Raw genomic sequence first — 15,731 nt, 5'->3', positions numbered from 1 at the left:
GAAAATAGGCATCCACCAACTTTACAGACAACTTCTCCTTGCTCCTACAACCTCCATCCTTGCACAGTTTGTTATTCTTCTAGGTAACATAGTAACAAATCCAAATTGCTGCTCTCTTTGTAGGCAAGCAAGGCTTTGTTGCAACTGCAATTCTTACTTCTTCTTGAAATGTAGGGACGACAGTACATTCCATCACATCCATCTAGTGTACACAGGTAGGTCCATTGTGGCGGGCAGGCGAGCGGGCGGGCTGCTTTATTGGCTGTTTGCTGTTCCCCTACTCCACTCCACTATTTGACTGTTGTGCTGCATCAATCAATCAATCAATCAATCAATCAATCAATCAGTGGCTGGCTCAGGTGCAGCTCTTTAACTTACCTAAAAGGGAGGGCGGAGAGAAGACAAGGAAGGTGAATGAGGTGTTCCAATGTGAAATGCCGGAAACACAGAAACACAGACGACACACAACAAGAGGTGGCAATCTATTCATTAATTGCATTTAATCAATGAGCTCATTATCACTCATGCATTGTCCAACAGGTGTTGAAATAATGGGATTAAAAGGGGAGATCCCTTCAGAAAGACAGAAACAATAGCAAAGACAAAAAACACTTTTGGAATCTGCTTTTAGTCAACACATAAGGAAAGGGTGCACCGGTCCTGGAAATACTGCAATACCAGGTCAATGCGTGGAGTGGACAGAGCAAGCTCTATTTCCATCTCCCTGTTCTAAAAATCCATTTAATATATGGTCCCCAGATAGGGGACGTATCAGATATTAAACTGATAAGAACAGATACTACACTTGATCTTAGCCAAAAGGCCGAGAAGCGATAACCCGAACGGGCCGCGCGTTGCCCGAGCCTGCCCGATACTGCTGTTCAGCCCTTGCAGCGATTCAGCCTACTTCTAGGCAATTCCATGGGGCCCTGCAGGCTCACACACTCACAGCTACACGGGAGGTGAATAAAGGCCGGAGAGGAAGCCAGACAGGATTTGCTTCTTTTGCTTGCACCACAATGCAGTGCTGAAAGAGGAGGAATCTACATAAAAACGCCTTCCTGGCAACGCCCAAATGCCCTGCTGCCATGCAGATAAACACTGGCAGCGGCAGCAAGTGCATGCCCACAGCCACCCCTTGTTCCTTCACACCTTGTATCAGCTGTAATCCAGTCCAGTCCAGTGCTGCCTGCTGAGCAGCACTGACCAACACTGCCTGGGCCCAGGCTTTTATCTCTGAGGCCCCATTATGATGTCAGAAAGCAGGCTCTGGAATCCTGAGGGCTCCACTATGACACGTGCAAAGTTCCGTCTGAACTTTATATAAGACGGTGAGGCTCAGTCAGTCACTCAGTGTTGCCTGAGAGGGCAACACTGCAACAGCCGGCCGCCAGGCTGTCTTTTTTTTGCACAGCTAGTTGCCTCCAGGAGGCCACAAGAGGGAGACAAGGGACTGCAAAATGGAAAATAGGCATCCACCAACTTTACAGACAACTTCTCCTTGCTCCTACAACCTCCATCCTTGCACAGTTTGTTATTCTTCTAGGTAACATAGTAACAAATCCAAATTGCTGCTCTCTTTGTAGGCAAGCAAGGCTTTGTTGCAACTGCAATTCTTACTTCTTCTTGAAATGTAGGGACGACAGTACATTCCATCACATCCATCTAGTGTACACAGGTAGGTCCATTGTGGCGGGCAGGCGAGCGGGCGGGCTGCTTTATTGGCTGTTTGCTGTTCCCCTACTCCACTCCACTATTTGACTGTTGTGCTGCATCAATCAATCAATCAATCAATCAATCAATCAATCAATCAATCAATCAGTGGCTGGCTCAGGTGCAGCTCTTTAACTTACCTAAAAGGGAGGGCGGAGAGAAGACAAGGAAGGTGAATGAGGTGTTCCAATGTGAAATGCCGGAAACACAGAAACACAGACGACACACAACAAGAGGTGGCAATCTATTCATTAATTGCATTTAATCAATGAGCTCATTATCACTCATGCATTGTCCAACAGGTGTTGAAATAATGGGATTAAAAGGGGAGATCCCTTCAGAAAGACAGAAACAATAGCAAAGACAAAAAACACTTTTGGAATCTGCTTTTAGTCAACACATAAGGAAAGGGTGCACCGGTCCTGGAAATACTGCAATACCAGGTCAATGCGTGGAGTGGACAGAGCAAGCTCTATTTCCATCTCCCTGTTCTAAAAATCCATTTAATATATGGTCCCCAGATAGGGGACGTATCAGATATTAAACTGATAAGAACAGATACTACACTTGATCTTAGCCAAAAGGCCGAGAAGCGATAACCCGAACGGGCCGCGCGTTGCCCGAGCCTGCCCGATACTGCTGTTCAGCCCTTGCAGCGATTCAGCCTACTTCTAGGCAATTCCATGGGGCCCTGCAGGCTCACACACTCACAGCTACACGGGAGGTGAATAAAGGCCGGAGAGGAAGCCAGACAGGATTTGCTTCTTTTGCTTGCACCACAATGCAGTGCTGAAAGAGGAGGAATCTACATAAAAACGCCTTCCTGGCAACGCCCAAATGCCCTGCTGCCATGCAGATAAACACTGGCAGCGGCAGCAAGTGCATGCCCACAGCCACCCCTTGTTCCTTCACACCTTGTATCAGCTGTAATCCAGTCCAGTCCAGTGCTGCCTGCTGAGCAGCACTGACCAACACTGCCTGGGCCCAGGCTTTTATCTCTGAGGCCCCATTATGATGTCAGAAAGTTGGCTCTGGAATCCTGAGGGCTCCACTATGACACGTGCAAAGTTCCGTCTGAACTTTATATAAGACGGTGAGGCTCAGTCAGTCACTCAGTGTTGCCTGAGAGGGCAACACTGCAACAGCCGGCCGCCAGGCTGTCTTTTTTTTGCACAGCTAGTTGCCTCCAGGAGGCCACAAGAGGGAGACAAGGGACTGCAAAATGGAAAATAGGCATCCACCAACTTTACAGACAACTTCTCCTTGCTCCTACAACCTCCATCCTTGCACAGTTTGTTATTCTTCTAGGTAACATAGTAACAAATCCAAATTGCTGCTCTCTTTGTAGGCAAGCAAGGCTTTGTTGCAACTGCAATTCTTACTTCTTCTTGAAATGTAGGGACGACAGTACATTCCATCACATCCATCTAGTGTACACAGGTAGGTCCATTGTGGCGGGCAGGCGAGCGGGCGGGCTGCTTTATTGGCTGTTTGCTGTTCCCCTACTCCACTCCACTATTTGACTGTTGTGCTGCATCAATCAATCAATCAATCAATCAATCAATCAATCAATCAATCAGTGGCTGGCTCAGGTGCAGCTCTTTAACTTACCTAAAAGGGAGGGCGGAGAGAAGACAAGGAAGGTGAATGAGGTGTTCCAATGTGAAATGCCGGAAACACAGAAACACAGACGACACACAACAAGAGGTGGCAATCTATTCATTAATTGCATTTAATCAATGAGCTCATTATCACTCATGCATTGTCCAACAGGTGTTGAAATAATGGGATTAAAAGGGGAGATCCCTTCAGAAAGACAGAAACAATAGCAAAGACAAAAAACACTTTTGGAATCTGCTTTTAGTCAACACATAAGGAAAGGGTGCACCGGTCCTGGAAATACTGCAATACCAGGTCAATGTGTGGAGTGGACAGAGCAAGCTCTATTTCCATCTCCCTGTTCTAAAAATCCATTTAATATATGGTCCCCAGATAGGGGACGTATCAGATATTAAACTGATAAGAACAGATACTACACTTGATCTTAGCCAAAAGGCCGAGAAGCGATAACCCGAACGGGCCGCGCGTTGCCCGAGCCTGCCCGATACTGCTGTTCAGCCCTTGCAGCGATTCAGCCTACTTCTAGGCAATTCCATGGGGCCCTGCAGGCTCACACACTCACAGCTACACGGGAGGTGAATAAAGGCCGGAGAGGAAGCCAGACAGGATTTGCTTCTTTTGCTTGCACCACAATGCAGTGCTGAAAGAGGAGGAATCTACATAAAAACGCCTTCCTGGCAACGCCCAAATGCCCTGCTGCCATGCAGATAAACACTGGCAGCGGCAGCAAGTGCATGCCCACAGCCACCCCTTGTTCCTTCACACCTTGTATCAGCTGTAATCCAGTCCAGTCCAGTGCTGCCTGCTGAGCAGCACTGACCAACACTGCCTGGGCCCAGGCTTTTATCTCTGAGGCCCCATTATGATGTCAGAAAGCTGGCTCTGGAATCCTGAGGGCTCCACTATGACACGTGCAAAGTTCCGTCTGAACTTTATATAAGACGGTGAGGCTCAGTCAGTCACTCAGTGTTGCCTGAGAGGGCAACACTGCAACAGCCGGCCGCCAGGCTGTCTTTTTTTTGCACAGCTAGTTGCCTCCAGGAGGCCACAAGAGGGAGACAAGGGACTGCAAAATGGAAAATAGGCATCCACCAACTTTACAGACAACTTCTCCTTGCTCCTACAACCTCCATCCTTGCACAGTTTGTTATTCTTCTAGGTAACATAGTAACAAATCCAAATTGCTGCTCTCTTTGTAGGCAAGCAAGGCTTTGTTGCAACTGCAATTCTTACTTCTTCTTGAAATGTAGGGACGACAGTACATTCCATCACATACATCTAGTGTACACAGGTAGGTCCATTGTGGCGGGCAGGCGAGCGGGCGGGCTGCTTTATTGGCTGTTTGCTGTTCCCCTACTCCACTCCACTATTTGACTGTTGTGCTGCATCAATCAATCAATCAATCAATCAATCAATCAATCAATCAATCAATCAATCAATCAATCAGTGGCTGGCTCAGGTGCAGCTCTTTAACTTACCTAAAAGGGAGGGCGGAGAGAAGACAAGGAAGGTGAATGAGGTGTTCCAATGTGAAATGCCGGAAACACAGAAACACAGACGACACACAACAAGAGGTGGCAATCTATTCATTAATTGCATTTAATCAATGAGCTCATTATCACTCATGCATTGTCCAACAGGTGTTGAAATAATGGGATTAAAAGGGGAGATCCCTTCAGAAAGACAGAAACAATAGCAAAGACAAAAAACACTTTTGGAATCTGCTTTTAGTCAACACATAAGGAAAGGGTGCACCGGTCCTGGAAATACTGCAATACCAGGTCAATGCGTGGAGTGGACAGAGCAAGCTCTATTTCCATCTCCCTGTTCTAAAAATCCATTTAATATATGGTCCCCAGATAGGGGACGTATCAGATATTAAACTGATAAGAACAGATACTACACTTGATCTTAGCCAAAAGGCCGAGAAGCGATAACCCGAACGGGCCGCGCGTTGCCCGAGCCTGCCCGATACTGCTGTTCAGCCCTTGCAGCGATTCAGCCTACTTCTAGGCAATTCCATGGGGCCCTGCAGGCTCACACACTCACAGCTACACGGGAGGTGAATAAAGGCCGGAGAGGAAGCCAGACAGGATTTGCTTCTTTTGCTTGCACCACAATGCAGTGCTGAAAGAGGAGGAATCTACATAAAAACGCCTTCCTGGCAACGCCCAAATGCCCTGCTGCCATGCAGATAAACACTGGCAGCGGCAGCAAGTGCATGCCCACAGCCACCCCTTGTTCCTTCACACCTTGTATCAGCTGTAATCCAGTCCAGTCCAGTGCTGCCTGCTGAGCAGCACTGACCAACACTGCCTGGGCCCAGGCTTTTATCTCTGAGGCCCCATTATGATGTCAGAAAGCTGGCTCTGGAATCCTGAGGGCTCCACTATGACACGTGCAAAGTTCCGTCTGAACTTTATATAAGACGGTGAGGCTCAGTCAGTCACTCAGTGTTGCCTGAGAGGGCAACACTGCAACAGCCGGCCGCCAGGCTGTCTTTTTTTTGCACAGCTAGTTGCCTCCAGGAGGCCACAAGAGGGAGACAAGGGACTGCAAAATGGAAAATAGGCATCCACCAACTTTACAGACAACTTCTCCTTGCTCCTACAACCTCCATCCTTGCACAGTTTGTTATTCTTCTAGGTAACATAGTAACAAATCCAAATTGCTGCTCTCTTTGTAGGCAAGCAAGGCTTTGTTGCAACTGCAATTCTTACTTCTTCTTGAAATGTAGGGACGACAGTACATTCCATCACATCCATCTAGTGTACACAGGTAGGTCCATTGTGGCGGGCAGGCGAGCGGGCGGGCTGCTTTATTGGCTGTTTGCTGTTCCCCTACTCCACTCCACTATTTGACTGTTGTGCTGCATCAATCAATCAATCAATCAATCAATCAATCAATCAATCAATCAGTGGCTGGCTCAGGTGCAGCTCTTTAACTTACCTAAAAGGGAGGGCGGAGAGAAGACAAGGAAGGTGAATGAGGTGTTCCAATGTGAAATGCCGGAAACACAGAAACACAGACGACACACAACAAGAGGTGGCAATCTATTCATTAATTGCATTTAATCAATGAGCTCATTATCACTCATGCATTGTCCAACAGGTGTTGAAATAATGGGATTAAAAGGGGAGATCCCTTCAGAAAGACAGAAACAATAGCAAAGACAAAAAACACTTTTGGAATCTGCTTTTAGTCAACACATAAGGAAAGGGTGCACCGGTCCTGGAAATACTGCAATACCAGGTCAATGCGTGGAGTGGACAGAGCAAGCTCTATTTCCATCTCCCTGTTCTAAAAATCCATTTAATATATGGTCCCCAGATAGGGGACGTATCAGATATTAAACTGATAAGAACAGATACTACACTTGATCTTAGGCAAAAGGCCGAGAAGCGATAACCCGAACGGGCCGCGCGTTGCCCGAGCCTGCCCGATACTGCTGTTCAGCCCTTGCATCGATTCAGCCTACTTCTAGGCAATTCCATGGGGCCCTGCAGGCTCACACACTCACAGCTACACGGGAGGTGAATAAAGGCCGGAGAGGAAGCCAGACAGGATTTGCTTCTTTTGCTTGCACCACAATGCAGTGCTGAAAGAGGAGGAATCTACATAAAAACGCCTTCCTGGCAACGCCCAAATGCCCTGCTGCCATGCAGATAAACACTGGCAGCGGCAGCAAGTGCATGCCCACAGCCACCCCTTGTTCCTTCACACCTTGTATCAGCTGTAATCCAGTCCAGTCCAGTGCTGCCTGCTGAGCAGCACTGACCAACACTGCCTGGGCCCAGGCTTTTATCTCTGAGGCCCCATTATGATGTCAGAAAGCTGGCTCTGGAATCCTGAGGGCTCCACTATGACACGTGCAAAGTTCCGTCTGAACTTTATATAAGACGGTGAGGCTCAGTCAGTCACTCAGTGTTGCCTGAGAGGGCAACACTGCAACAGCCGGCCGCCAGGCTGTCTTTTTTTTGCACAGCTAGTTGCCTCCAGGAGGCCACAAGAGGGAGACAAGGGACTGCAAAATGGAAAATAGGCATCCACCAACTTTACAGACAACTTCTCCTTGCTCCTACAACCTCCATCCTTGCACAGTTTGTTATTCGCAAGCAAGGCTTTGTTGCAACTGCAATTCTTACTTCTTCTTGAAATGTAGGGACGACAGTACATTCCATCACATCCATCTAGTGTACACAGGTAGGTCCATTGTGGCGGGCAGGCGAGCGGGCGGGCTGCTTTATTGGCTGTTTGCTGTTCCCCTACTCCACTCCACTATTTGACTGTTGTGCTGCATCAATCAATCAATCAATCAATCAATCAATCAATCAATCAATCAATCAATCAATCAATCAATCAGTGGCTGGCTCAGGTGCAGCTCTTTAACTTACCTAAAAGGGAGGGCGGAGAGAAGACAAGGAAGGTGAATGAGGTGTTCCAATGTGAAATGCCGGAAACACAGAAACACAGACGACACACAACAAGAGGTGGCAATCTATTCATTAATTGCATTTAATCAATGAGCTCATTATCACTCATGCATTGTCCAACAGGTGTTGAAATAATGGGATTAAAAGGGGAGATCCCTTCAGAAAGACAGAAACAATAGCAAAGACAAAAAACACTTTTGGAATCTGCTTTTAGTCAACACATAAGGAAAGGGTGCACCGGTCCTGGAAATACTGCAATACCAGGTCAATGCGTGGAGTGGACAGAGCAAGCTCTATTTCCATCTCCCTGTTCTAAAAATCCATTTAATATATGGTCCCCAGATAGGGGACGTATCAGATATTAAACTGATAAGAACAGATACTACACTTGATCTTAGCCAAAAGGCCGAGAAGCGATAACCCGAACGGGCCGCGCGTTGCCCGAGCCTGCCCGATACTGCTGTTCAGCCCTTGCAGCGATTCAGCCTACTTCTAGGCAATTCCATGGGGCCCTGCAGGCTCACACACTCACAGCTACACGGGAGGTGAATAAAGGCCGGAGAGGAAGCCAGACAGGATTTGCTTCTTTTGCTTGCACCACAATGCAGTGCTGAAAGAGGAGGAATCTACATAAAAACGCCTTCCTGGCAACGCCCAAATGCCCTGCTGCCATGCAGATAAACACTGGCAGCGGCAGCAAGTGCATGCCCACAGCCACCCCTTGTTCCTTCACACCTTGTATCAGCTGTAATCCAGTCCAGTCCAGTGCTGCCTGCTGAGCAGCACTGACCAACACTGCCTGGGCCCAGGCTTTTATCTCTGAGGCCCCATTATGATGTCAGAAAGCTGGCTCTGGAATCCTGAGGGCTCCACTATGACACGTGCAAAGTTCCGTCTGAACTTTATATAAGACGGTGAGGCTCAGTCAGTCACTCAGTGTTGCCTGAGAGGGCAACACTGCAACAGCCGGCCGCCAGGCTGTCTTTTTTTTGCACAGCTAGTTGCCTTCAGGAGGCCACAAGAGGGAGACAAGGGACTGCAAAATGGAAAATAGGCATCCACCAACTTTACAGACAACTTCTCCTTGCTCCTACAACCTCCATCCTTGCACAGTTTGTTATTCTTCTAGGTAACATAGTAACAAATCCAAATTGCTGCTCTCTTTGTAGGCAAGCAAGGCTTTGTTGCAACTGCAATTCTTACTTCTTCTTGAAATGTAGGGACGACAGTACATTCCATCACATCCATCTAGTGTACACAGGTAGGTCCATTGTGGCGGGCAGGCGAGCGGGCGGGCTGCTTTATTGGCTGTTTGCTGTTCCCCTACTCCACTCCACTATTTGACTGTTGTGCTGCATCAATCAATCAATCAATCAATCAATCAATCAATCAATCAATCAGTGGCTGGCTCAGGTGCAGCTCTTTAACTTACCTAAAAGGGAGGGCGGAGAGAAGACAAGGAAGGTGAATGAGGTGTTCCAATGTGAAATGCCGGAAACACAGAAACACAGACGACACACAACAAGAGGTGGCAATCTATTCATTAATTGCATTTAATCAATGAGCTCATTATCACTCATGCATTGTCCAACAGGTGTTGAAATAATGGGATTAAAAGGGGAGATCCCTTCAGAAAGACAGAAACAATAGCAAAGACAAAAAACACTTTTGGAATCTGCTTTTAGTCAACACATAAGGAAAGGGTGCACCGGTCCTGGAAATACTGCAATACCAGGTCAATGCGTGGAGTGGACAGAGCAAGCTCTATTTCCATCTCCCTGTTCTAAAAATCCATTTAATATATGGTCCCCAGATAGGGGACGTATCAGATATTAAACTGATAAGAACAGATACTACACTTGATCTTAGGCAAAAGGCCGAGAAGCGATAACCCGAACGGGCCGCGCGTTGCCCGAGCCTGCCCGATACTGCTGTTCAGCCCTTGCATCGATTCAGCCTACTTCTAGGCAATTCCATGGGGCCCTGCAGGCTCACACACTCACAGCTACACGGGAGGTGAATAAAGGCCGGAGAGGAAGCCAGACAGGATTTGCTTCTTTTGCTTGCACCACAATGCAGTGCTGAAAGAGGAGGAATCTACATAAAAACGCCTTCCTGGCAACGCCCAAATGCCCTGCTGCCATGCAGATAAACACTGGCAGCGGCAGCAAGTGCATGCCCACAGCCACCCCTTGTTCCTTCACACCTTGTATCAGCTGTAATCCAGTCCAGTCCAGTGCTGCCTGCTGAGCAGCACTGACCAACACTGCCTGGGCCCAGGCTTTTATCTCTGAGGCCCCATTATGATGTCAGAAAGCTGGCTCTGGAATCCTGAGGGCTCCACTATGACACGTGCAAAGTTCCGTCTGAACTTTATATAAGACGGTGAGGCTCAGTCAGTCACTCAGTGTTGCCTGAGAGGGCAACACTGCAACAGCCGGCCGCCAGGCTGTCTTTTTTTTGCACAGCTAGTTGCCTCCAGGAGGCCACAAGAGGGAGACAAGGGACTGCAAAATGGAAAATAGGCATCCACCAACTTTACAGACAACTTCTCCTTGCTCCTACAACCTCCATCCTTGCACAGTTTGTTATTCTTCTAGGTAACATAGTAACAAATCCAAATTGCTGCTCTCTTTGTAGGCAAGCAAGGCTTTGTTGCAACTGCAATTCTTACTTCTTCTTGAAATGTAGGGACGACAGTACATTCCATCACATCCATCTAGTGTACACAGGTAGGTCCATTGTGGCGGGCAGGCGAGCGGGCGGGCTGCTTTATTGGCTGTTTGCTGTTCCCCTACTCCACTCCACTATTTGACTGTTGTGCTGCATCAATCAATCAATCAATCAATCAATCAATCAATCAATCAATCAATCAATCAATCAATCAGTGGCTGGCTCAGGTGCAGCTCTTTAACTTACCTAAAAGGGAGGGCGGAGAGAAGACAAGGAAGGTGAATGAGGTGTTCCAATGTGAAATGCCGGAAACACAGAAACACAGACGACACACAACAAGAGGTGGCAATCTATTCATTAATTGCATTTAATCAATGAGCTCATTATCACTCATGCATTGTCCAACAGGTGTTGAAATAATGGGATTAAAAGGGGAGATCCCTTCAGAAAGACAGAAACAATAGCAAAGACAAAAAACACTTTTGGAATCTGCTTTTAGTCAACACATAAGGAAAGGGTGCACCGGTCCTGGAAATACTGCAATACCAGGTCAATGCGTGGAGTGGACAGAGCAAGCTCTATTTCCATCTCCCTGTTCTAAAAATCCATTTAATATATGGTCCCCAGATAGGGGACGTATCAGATATTAAACTGATAAGAACAGATACTACACTTGATCTTAGCCAAAAGGCCGAGAAGCGATAACCCGAACGGGCCGCGCGTTGCCCGAGCCTGCCCGATACTGCTGTTCAGCCCTTGCAGCGATTCAGCCTACTTCTAGGCAATTCCATGGGGCCCTGCAGGCTCACACACTCACAGCTACACGGGAGGTGAATAAAGGCCGGAGAGGAAGCCAGACAGGATTTGCTTCTTTTGCTTGCACCACAATGCAGTGCTGAAAGAGGAGGAATCTACATAAAAACGCCTTCCTGGCAACGCCCAAATGCCCTGCTGCCATGCAGATAAACACTGGCAGCGGCAGCAAGTGCATGCCCACAGCCACCCCTTGTTCCTTCACACCTTGTATCAGCTGTAATCCAGTCCAGTCCAGTGCTGCCTGCTGAGCAGCACTGACCAACACTGCCTGGGCCCAGGCTTTTATCTCTGAGGCCCCATTATGATGTCAGAAAGCTGGCTCTGGAATCCTGAGGGCTCCACTATGACACGTGCAAAGTTCCGTCTGAACTTTATATAAGACGGTGAGGCTCAGTCAGTCACTCAGTGTTGCCTGAGAGGGCAACACTGCAACAGCCGGCCGCCAGGCTGTCTTTTTTTTGCACAGCTAGTTGCCTCCAGGAGGCCACAAGAGGGAGACAAGGGACTGCAAAATGGAAAATAGGCATCCACCAACTTTACAGACAACTTCTCCTTGCTCCTACAACCTCCATCCTTGCACAGTTTGTTATTCTTCTAGGTAACATAGTAACAAATCCAAATTGCTGCTCTCTTTGTAGGCAAGCAAGGCTTTGTTGCAACTGCAATTCTTACTTCTTCTTGAAATGTAGGGACGACAGTACATTCCATCACATCCATCTAGTGTACACAGGTAGGTCCATTGTGGCGGGCAGGCGAGCGGGCGGGCTGCTTTATTGGCTGTTTGCTGTTCCCCTACTCCACTCCACTATTTGACTGTTGTGCTGCATCAATCAATCAATCAATCAATCAATCAATCAATCAATCAATCAATCAATCAATCAATCAATCAATCAGTGGCTGGCTCAGGTGCAGCTCTTTAACTTACCTAAAAGGGAGGGCGGAGAGAAGACAAGGAAGGTGAATGAGGTGTTCCAATGTGAAATGCCGGAAACACAGAAACACAGACGACACACAACAAGAGGTGGCAATCTATTCATTAATTGCATTTAATCAATGAGCTCATTATCACTCATGCATTGTCCAACAGGTGTTGAAATAATGGGATTAAAAGGGGAGATCCCTTCAGAAAGACAGAAACAATAGCAAAGACAAAAAACACTTTTGGAATCTGCTTTTAGTCAACACATAAGGAAAGGGTGCACCGGTCCTGGAAATACTGCAATACCAGGTCAATGCGTGGAGTGGACAGAGCAAGCTCTATTTCCATCTCCCTGTTCTAAAAATCCATTTAATATATGGTCCCCAGATAGGGGACGTATCAGATATTAAACTGATAAGAACAGATACTACACTTGATCTTAGCCAAAAGGCCGAGAAGCGATAACCCGAACGGGCCGCGCGTTGCCCGAGCCTGCCCGATACTGCTGTTCAGCCCTTGCAGCGATTCAGCCTACTTCTAGGCAATTCCATGGGGCCCTGCAGGCTCACACACTCACAGCTACACGGGAGGTGAATAAAGGCCGGAGAGGAAGCCAGACAGGATTTGCTTCTTTTGCTTGCACCACAATGCAGTGCTGAAAGAGGAGGAATCTACATAAAAACGCCTTCCTGGCAACGCCCAAATGCCCTGCTGCCATGCAGATAAACACTGGCAGCGGCAGCAAGTGCATGCCCACAGCCACCCCTTGTTCCTTCACACCTTGTATCAGCTGTAATCCAGTCCAGTCCAGTGCTGCCTGCTGAGCAGCACTGACCAACACTGCCTGGGCCCAGGCTTTTATCTCTGAGGCCCCATTATGATGTCAGAAAGCTGGCTCTGGAATCCTGAGGGCTCCACTATGACACGTGCAAAGTTCCGTCTGAACTTTATATAAGACGGTGAGGCTCAGTCAGTCACTCAGTGTTGCCTGAGAGGGCAACACTGCAACAGCCGGCCGCCAGGCTGTCTTTTTTTTGCACAGCTAGTTGCCTCCAGGAGGCCACAAGAGGGAGACAAGGGACTGCAAAATGGAAAATAGGCATCCACCAACTTTACAGACAACTTCTCCTTGCTCCTACAACCTCCATCCTTGCACAGTTTGTTATTCTTCTAGGTAACATAGTAACAAATCCAAATTGCTGCTCTCTTTGTAGGCAAGCAAGGCTTTGTTGCAACTGCAATTCTTACTTCTTCTTGAAATGTAGGGACGACAGTACATTCCATCACATCCATCTAGTGTACACAGGTAGGTCCATTGTGGCGGGCAGGCGAGCGGGCGGGCTGCTTTATTGGCTGTTTGCTGTTCCCCTACTCCACTCCACTATTTGACTGTTGTGCTGCAATCAATCAATCAATCAATCAATCAATCAATCAATCAATCAATCAATCAATCAGTGGCTGGCTCAGGTGCAGCTCTTTAACTTACCTAAAAGGGAGGGCGGAGAGAAGACAAGGAAGGTGAATGAGGTGTTCCAATGTGAAATGCCGGAAACACAGAAACACAGACGACACACAACAAGAGGTGGCAATCTATTCATTAATTGCATTTAATCAATGAGCTCATTATCACTCATGCATTGTCCAACAGGTGTTGAAATAATGGGATTAAAAGGGGAGATCCCTTCAGAAAGACAGAAACAATAGCAAAGACAAAAAACACTTTTGGAATCTGCTTTTAGTCAACACATAAGGAAAGGGTGCACCGGTCCTGGAAATACTGCAATACCAGGTCAATGCGTGGAGTGGACAGAGCAAGCTCTATTTCCATCTCCCTGTTCTAAAAATCCATTTAATATATGGTCCCCAGATAGGGGACGTATCAGATATTAAACTGATAAGAACAGATACTACACTTGATCTTAGCCAAAAGGCCGAGAAGCGATAACCCGAACGGGCCGCGCGTTGCCCGAGCCTGCCCGATACTGCTGTTCAGCCCTTGCAGCGATTCAGCCTACTTCTAGGCAATTCCATGGGGCCCTGCAGGCTCACACACTCACAGCTACACGGGAGGTGAATAAAGGCCGGAGAGGAAGCCAGACAGGATTTGCTTCTTTTGCTTGCACCACAATGCAGTGCTGAAAGAGGAGGAATCTACATAAAAACGCCTTCCTGGCAACGCCCAAATGCCCTGCTGCCATGCAGATAAACACTGGCAGCGGCAGCAAGTGCATGCCCACAGCCACCCCTTGTTCCTTCACACCTTGTATCAGCTGTAATCCAGTCCAGTCCAGTGCTGCCTGCTGAGCAGCACTGACCAACACTGCCTGGGCCCAGGCTTTTATCTCTGAGGCCCCATTATGATGTCAGAAAGCTGGCTCTGGAATCCTGAGGGCTCCACTATGACACGTGCAAAGTTCCGTCTGAACTTTATATAAGACGGTGAGGCTCAGTCAGTCACTCAGTGTTGCCTGAGAGGGCAACACTGCAACAGCCGGCCGCCAGGCTGTCTTTTTTTTGCACAGCTAGTTGCCTCCAGGAGGCCACAAGAGGGAGACAAGGGACTGCAAAATGGAAAATAGGCATCCACCAACTTTACAGACAACTTCTCCTTGCTCCTACAACCTCCATCCTTGCACAGTTTGTTATTCTTCTAGGTAACATAGTAACAAATCCAAATTGCTGCTCTCTTTGTAGGCAAGCAAGGCTTTGTTGCAACTGCAATTCTTACTTCTTCTTGAAATGTAGGGACGACAGTACATTCCATCACATCCATCTAGTGTACACAGGTAGGTCCATTGTGGCGGGCAGGCGAGCGGGCGGGCTGCTTTATTGGCTGTTTGCTGTTCCCCTACTCCACTCCACTATTTGACTGTTGTGCTGCATCAATCAATCAATCAATCAATCAATCAATCAATCAATCAATCAATCAATCAATCAGTGGCTGGCTCAGGTGCAGCTCTTTAACTTACCTAAAAGGGAGGGCGGAGAGAAGACAAGGAAGGTGAATGAGGTGTTCCAATGTGAAATGCCGGAAACACAGAAACACAGACGACACACAACAAGAGGTGGCAATCTATTCATTAATTGCATTTAATCAATGAGCTCATTATCACTCATGCATTGTCCAACAGGTGTTGAAATAATGGGATTAAAAGGGGAGATCCCTTCAGAAAGACAGAAACAATAGCAAAGACAAAAAACACTTTTGGAATCTGCTTTTAGTCAACACATAAGGAAAGGGTGCACCGGTCCTGGAAATACTGCAATACCAGGTCAATGCGTGGAGTGGACAGAGCAAGCTCTATTTCCATCTCCCTGTTCTAAAAATCCATTTAATATATGGTCCCCAGATAGGGGACGTATCAGATATTAAACTGATAAGAACAGATACTACACTTGATCTTAGCCAAAAGGCCGAGAAGCGATAACCCGAACGGGCCGCGCGTTGCCCGAGCCTGCCCGATACTGCTGTTCAGCCCTTGCAGCGATTCAGCCTACTTCTAGGCAATTCCATGGGGCCCTGCAGGCTCACACACTCACAGCTACACGGGAGGTGA

At 47.6% G+C, this 15,731-nt stretch overlaps 11 non-coding genes across 11 annotated transcripts; all 11 read right to left on the bottom strand.

The window, feature by feature from the left end:
• Nucleotides 1-644: 644 nt before the first annotated feature.
• On the bottom strand, nucleotides 645-835 carry LOC142689745 (U2 spliceosomal RNA). Its single transcript, XR_012858588.1, has one exon. It is a non-coding gene; the product is annotated as a U2 spliceosomal RNA (small nuclear RNA).
• Nucleotides 836-2,119: 1,284 nt separating this feature from the next.
• On the bottom strand, nucleotides 2,120-2,310 carry LOC142689744 (U2 spliceosomal RNA). Its single transcript, XR_012858587.1, has one exon. It is a non-coding gene; the product is annotated as a U2 spliceosomal RNA (small nuclear RNA).
• A 1,280-nt stretch (nucleotides 2,311-3,590) lies between these two features.
• LOC142689700 (U2 spliceosomal RNA) lies at nucleotides 3,591-3,781 on the bottom strand. Its single transcript, XR_012858548.1, has one exon. It is a non-coding gene; the product is annotated as a U2 spliceosomal RNA (small nuclear RNA).
• A 1,296-nt stretch (nucleotides 3,782-5,077) lies between these two features.
• Nucleotides 5,078-5,268, bottom strand: LOC142689742 (U2 spliceosomal RNA). The gene has a single exon (XR_012858586.1). It is a non-coding gene; the product is annotated as a U2 spliceosomal RNA (small nuclear RNA).
• Nucleotides 5,269-6,548: 1,280 nt separating this feature from the next.
• LOC142689716 (U2 spliceosomal RNA) lies at nucleotides 6,549-6,739 on the bottom strand. The gene has a single exon (XR_012858563.1). It is a non-coding gene; the product is annotated as a U2 spliceosomal RNA (small nuclear RNA).
• Nucleotides 6,740-7,993: 1,254 nt separating this feature from the next.
• On the bottom strand, nucleotides 7,994-8,184 carry LOC142689741 (U2 spliceosomal RNA). The gene has a single exon (XR_012858585.1). It is a non-coding gene; the product is annotated as a U2 spliceosomal RNA (small nuclear RNA).
• Nucleotides 8,185-9,464: 1,280 nt separating this feature from the next.
• LOC142689714 (U2 spliceosomal RNA) lies at nucleotides 9,465-9,655 on the bottom strand. The gene has a single exon (XR_012858561.1). It is a non-coding gene; the product is annotated as a U2 spliceosomal RNA (small nuclear RNA).
• A 1,296-nt stretch (nucleotides 9,656-10,951) lies between these two features.
• LOC142689740 (U2 spliceosomal RNA) lies at nucleotides 10,952-11,142 on the bottom strand. The gene has a single exon (XR_012858584.1). It is a non-coding gene; the product is annotated as a U2 spliceosomal RNA (small nuclear RNA).
• Nucleotides 11,143-12,446: 1,304 nt separating this feature from the next.
• On the bottom strand, nucleotides 12,447-12,637 carry LOC142689739 (U2 spliceosomal RNA). The gene has a single exon (XR_012858583.1). It is a non-coding gene; the product is annotated as a U2 spliceosomal RNA (small nuclear RNA).
• Nucleotides 12,638-13,926: 1,289 nt separating this feature from the next.
• On the bottom strand, nucleotides 13,927-14,117 carry LOC142689738 (U2 spliceosomal RNA). The gene has a single exon (XR_012858582.1). It is a non-coding gene; the product is annotated as a U2 spliceosomal RNA (small nuclear RNA).
• Nucleotides 14,118-15,409: 1,292 nt separating this feature from the next.
• Nucleotides 15,410-15,600, bottom strand: LOC142689737 (U2 spliceosomal RNA). The gene has a single exon (XR_012858581.1). It is a non-coding gene; the product is annotated as a U2 spliceosomal RNA (small nuclear RNA).
• Between the last annotated feature and the right edge of the window lie 131 nt (nucleotides 15,601-15,731).

Source organism: Rhinoderma darwinii (assembly GCF_050947455.1).
Source record: "Rhinoderma darwinii isolate aRhiDar2 chromosome 5 unlocalized genomic scaffold, aRhiDar2.hap1 SUPER_5_unloc_31, whole genome shotgun sequence".
In the NCBI taxonomy this organism is placed as follows: domain Eukaryota; kingdom Metazoa; phylum Chordata; class Amphibia; order Anura; family Rhinodermatidae; genus Rhinoderma; species Rhinoderma darwinii.
The sequence above is the reverse complement of the archived record's forward strand: the minus strand, read 5'-3'. Positions and strand labels throughout refer to the sequence as shown.